Source organism: Hydra vulgaris, chromosome 12, assembly GCF_038396675.1.
Source record: "Hydra vulgaris chromosome 12, alternate assembly HydraT2T_AEP".
NCBI classification, from domain to species: Eukaryota; Metazoa; Cnidaria; class Hydrozoa; order Anthoathecata; family Hydridae; genus Hydra; species Hydra vulgaris.
This window is the reverse complement of record NC_088931.1, coordinates 32969122-32975246: the sequence shown is the minus strand read 5'-3', so window position 1 is coordinate 32975246 and position 6125 is coordinate 32969122.

Genomic DNA, 6125 nt, shown 5'->3' with positions numbered 1-6125 from the left:
AATGTATATAGAGAATGTATGTAGTATGTAGAGAATGAATGTAGTGAAGTAAAACCCCCCTTCCAGGAAATAATGTTTACAAATAATGTTTTTTAGAAAAAAGTGTATTTATTTACATTTCAAACGCTTTGTCTTCCACTAAAAAAGTTTTTTATAGTTTAAATATTTTTTATTTTCAAATCAATAACAAAAAATGTTATACGTTTTTTCTCAATTTAAAATAGTTTTCTTTCCCCTTGATTTTTGCTTCTGGCTACGTGGTTGATTCTAAGCAATATCGTCGTTTTTTTTTTAGTCCAGAAAAACTCATTAAACATTTTAAAATTTTCATACAATATATATAAATATCATAAAGAAGAGATGCCTAAATCAAAATTAAAAATAAGGCTAACCTAGGTAAAAATGACTTTTACTAATGTCAGTTGCTTTTTTAAGAGATGTTAAAGAAGTTCCAAGCTAACCAATAGTCTGTTTTTCACCAGTAAATTTACCTTAGTAGATAAATAAATTTTGTTCCAACAGCTATTAATGAGTATAATATAGTATTTTTTTCAAACTTATTACTCCGGTCATTGTACAGATATAAGATATAATACACAAATACAGGATGCCTGACAGAATTGCGGAATATTTATAATAGAAATAATAAAAACATTACCATTTTTTCTATAAAAAAATAAAGACTTAGTTTTGTTTATCTTTTTTTTTTTAAATATAACAAAACCGAAGAAAATCTAAAAGCTTTTTTTTATTCTAAAAGTTGCAATTAAAAAAATTGCAGTATTTTGAATATCAACGTGATTCAGGGTGGAATGCAAGAAGCGAACTTGAGTCAAGTTCAACTTGAACTTTACATTGTAACCAATAGTAGCGACAGAGTATGGGCTTTCCCCTCAAAAAATACTTTGTCGCTTATTGGTTACAATGTAAAGTTCAAGACGAACTTGACTCAAGTTCGCTTCTTGCATTCTACCCTTAATCCTATAAATTCAAAAACCTGTCTTAATGTGAAACCTGTTTTAATGCAAAAGGAGATGTGAAAGCCTTCTTTTCTACATACTTAAAAAATAACTAAGAATACTTATGAAGAACCACAGAATTTAAAAAAAGTTCTGTATAAACTTTCATTTTACAAGCTTTAAGGTGGAATGCAAGCGAACTTGAGTCGAACTTGACTCAAGTTCGCTTTTTGCATTCCCCCCGTAGTTTCAAATGTTCCCGAAAGACACTACAATGTTTTTATATTATTAAACTTAATTTAGATCTTAAATTTAATCAAATAGTGTGTGGTTTATTTTCAAGTACTATTATCTGCACAATTTTGATATATATGCAAATTAAAAAGAATGGAACCATTTAAAGAAGAGTAACTTAAAACTTAAAAAAAAAAAATTTAATTGGGTCAATGTCAAAAATCAGGCGTATATGTACATGTTGACACGTTTTTATAAAAAAAAAAAAAAATTATTGTGTTTAAACAGATTATCTAATTGTATTAAAATACAATATGGTAATTTCTTTTGAAGAAAAAGTAGACTATATATAGAAGGTTGCCTTCTTTTTACTAATGTCAGTTGCTTTTTTTGATATATCTACTCGAGAAAATACAATACTTTTAACAAATGACTTTGACAGTGACGTGATCTTTTATAATAACTTTTGAAAAAATACTGGTTATTTTTATTTAAGTAAAGCTTCAAGGTATTTGAAATCTTCATCATCCAACTTTGCATTAAACTTGAACAGGCGAGTAAAAATTTTGAATCCCTATATATAATATTAAAGAACTTAAACTACATCATTAGTGTAATCTGTCTAACGGAAACTTGGTGTCAAAATAGCGATAAGATAGCTGAACTCGAATTTTTTTATATTAGGTTTTAATTTAATACACCGATCCTAGAAAAATGGCTTTGGCGGGGGCGTGTGTATTTTTATTCTTAGTTCTTTTACTTTTAGAAAATTACTAAATCTTAGTGTCAATGACGCTCATTGTAAGTCATTAACAATTTAAATTATCAACCAAAAAACCTAAAATATTTTTAAAACTGTTCTTAACAGACCACCTAATTTTGACGCATTTAAAATATACTTAAAAAATATATTGTCATTAAAATTCATTAAGCCATTGAGTCATAAGTCATTAAAAAATGCATTAACTTTGGTGATTTTACCATTCAAAGAATAAACAATAATTCCTACACTAAACGATTTGTAAATACTCTACTTTAGAATAAAACTTCTTCAGTTATTGATAACTTTATCGCTAGCAGTTGCATGATTTGTCGAATCAAAAGTGGCATAACGAAAACTGACATTAGCAATCAATTTCCAAATTTTCTTATAACTTACTCTTTAATTTACTTATTAAAGCAAGCGATTCCTTTGAAACATATGTAAGACAAATAAACAACCAATCTATTGTAAAATTTCGTGAATTATTAACAGAAATTGATTGAACTTTTTATTTGAGTGCAACGTTGCTAATAAAGCATACAACTTAACAATAGAAAATATCCTTTCCTAAAGTTAAAATAACTATTAATTTCGAAAACTTTAAACATCGGTAAAAAAAGCAAATAAAAATTATAATCTGACCTCAACATTCAATAGAAAATAGAACAATGTCAATTCAATAGGAAATAGTAGAAAGACATGGTAGGTCTCAGGGAAGTCACAGGAAAAAAAAACGATTACAAAAAAACACCGCTGTTCCAAAAAGATTAAAATAAAAATGAACAAAGCAATATTTGACAAGAAAGAAATAACTGAAATCTTTAATCTTTTACTAACAACTGGAATTTTTCCTTGTCAATTAGAAATAGCAAGAATAGTCCCTATATAAAAAAATCGCGATGATTTTATACAATCTAACTACAGATGATTCTATACAGTTTAACTACAGACCTATACCTATTCAATATTTTCAAGGATACTCGAGCTTATTATAAATAACAGACTATATAATTATAAATTATTAAAAAGAATAATATCTTATTCACCAAACCGATTTTTTTTGCCATTTTTTTGTTAGAATAAATAAATAGATAAAGTAAAAAATAAAACAAATTGTTAAATTTTTTGTTACGACTTTCTGTACCCAAAGTTATCATTACCGTTAATCAGAAACAGTAACGGGTCCAAGAACAGAGCCTTGAGGAACTTCACGGCTTATTGTTTATAACTTTGTACATGTTGAATCATAAAATACTCCTTGTCTTCTACTTAAAAGGTAACCTTGTCACCAGTTTATATTGTTTTTTATTATTCCATATGCAGGGGCGGATCCAGCTTTTTTTAGTTTTTGAGATAGCTAACTTCCAGACATGAAGCAAACACCAAACATTTATATGTTTATACTTATGTCAAATAAGGATGCTTTGCAAAAAATTGCGATGATTGGAGGCTGGGAACAAAAAAACCCCAAATTTTGTGCCCCTCCTGCCCCAAACGTGAGAGCAACAAGTTGATGAAATATTTTTTGCATTTTTTTTAACTAGACTAATATTCATCGATAAATTTTAAATTTCATAGTAAAATATTTTAGCTTTTAAAAGTTATGACCATATAAAGTTTAAACCCCCCTCAATTTGAGGGGGTTATAAATTTTATATAGTCATTATTTTTGAACACTAAAAGATAATACTATGAAACTTAAAATTTATCGATGAATATAAGTCTAGTTGAGAACAGTACAAAAAATATTTTATCAACTTGTTGCTCTCACGTTTGGGGCACGGGGGGGGGCACAAAATTTGGGGTTTTTTTGTTCCCAGCCTCCAATCATCGCAATATTTTGCAAAGCATCCTTATTTGACATAAGTATAAACATATAAACATTTTGGTGTTTGCTCCATATCTGGAAGTTAGCTATCTCAAAGACTAAAAAAAGCTGGATCCGCCCCTGATATGTATCTAATTGCTGCAGGAATCTTTGATCAACAATGTCAAAAGCTTTTGACAAGTCAATGAACAAAGCAAGAGTATAATTTCTGTTAGCAAACTCGTATAGAATTTGACAGATTAAGCCAGTTAATTTTTAAGTATGCATGTTTTTAAATGGAATTTAAATTAAAAGGATGCAGATGCTTTTAATTTAAATTCTTTTTAAAAGTATGCATGCTTACAATTATACAAGTTAATAATCGTGTTTTTATAATAACACTTATGCGCTCTGACAACTGCACAACTGTTTTCAACGCCAAAATGACTTATGATATAACCAAGCATTCAATTGCTAACCCAAGCTGCTACTTCTAATAGTCCTTTGAGGATGTTGGATATTAGTACTTCAAGGTCGCACCTAATGCATATTGAAACTGAATTGCGTCCGTTACCGTCAATGTCAGCCACGGTAATGTTAATTAGTTTTTGTGCCACTTGTCATCCTTTTCCACTCAGATATTTATTTTCCAATGATTACTCAGTGTTGTCTATTAGTTAGCCAACTAGTGATCCAGTTTAATAGCAGGTCTCAAATGCCATAGTATGAAAATTATAAAAAAAGTTGTTGTGTGGCACTGTGTTGAATGTATTTGGCCTCCACCAAACAAAGAAAAGAGATAAATGTTTCAAAAACTTAATTCTTTGGTAATATAAAGTTACGTGCTATACACATAATCAAGTAAATTTATTTTATACCTAATCGACTAAAACAACTTTTTTTTTACCATTTAAGTCTCATCATATTAAATTAAGTTGAAAATTTAGTTTTACACGTAGTTGGCTAAAAAACTGTAAATTGATTTATTTTTTACAGAAATAGCTATATTTTTACCACATAAATATAAGGCCTATATAGAAACTTGAAAACACTGTATAGACAATAGAAAAAGAAAAAAAAGATTAATATTTAGTAGCGTTTATACAGTTTTCTTTTGTTCGTCTCCCCTATTGTCTTGACACCCAGGGCATGAATGCCCTTTTGCTCTCCCTCTCGGAGGTCTTAGGCTGAAGTGATGTTTAAAAGTATGATTTCTGAAACAAGATTGTTTGCAATAAAAAAGAAATAATTATTTAAATAATTGGAGATTTGTTTTTTGTCAGTGGTAGTCTGATTATTTACAAATAAACTTTCTAAAGTATTATGCAACCTTGAATATACAAATAAGTACACTAGACACGTGCCTAAGGCGGCACATAATTATCCTGTATCCGATAGAGAAAAACTTAGATTTTCAAAAAATTATTTTTTCTATTCTCTAGCAAAAACCTTTCGCATCTATTAAATAAAATTGTTAGTTACATATCAAGCCTTTGTGTCTATCGTACATTTTGTGATATAATTAAGTGCCAGCCAAAACCAAACCACTATGAAAACCATGCGACGAATCGCAGTGCTTTTTGAAGAACTACTGTAGCAAACATTGAGCTTTACTAAAGATAAATTTTTTCAATTTTGGTATAGCTCAATGCCTTTTTTTTTTTTTTTTGACACGTTGAAATATGTCGGATTTGCAGTTTTATAGGTTACTTACATATACCTTTTTAAAAAAGTCATATTTCATATTTTATAAGAGCTCTAGAGATAAATCAAAATTAAATTACTCGTTTTTTCATACTTTTTTATTAAATTTTTTAAATTAAAAGTTGCGTTTTTTATTACAAGTTGCAAGATTAATAAAAAACTTAACATTAAGTTGTCATTAGGACGTTTTTGGGATTTATCATCATTAAAGATGTTACAGCCACTGGACTTGCCAATACTATTTAAAAAGTTTGAATGAATTTAGACTTAAAGAAAGTTAGAGGCCAGGAATATGACAATAACAGTCAGCCATTTCATTTACCGTTCACGCAGACAGATCATCCATGGCTGTAGTTATTTACTGTGCTTTTCATAATTTAGATATAATCATTAATGATTCTGTAGATGAAAGCACGAAAATTGTATCATTTTTTTTTAAAGATTTGAAAAATTTATTCATTTTAAAGCAGTTTAAATCATTTCTAAATTTAAACTTAAATTCAAAAGACTGTTTAAAATGGTCAAAAATTTATTTTAAAAATCTACTTGGAGAATTAGTTTGAAAATGTCAGAAGAAACAAAAGGTTAATAAATAATTAAAATTCAATTAATTTTATATATCAAAAATAATTAAAAAAAAAAACATAGTTAAAAAACT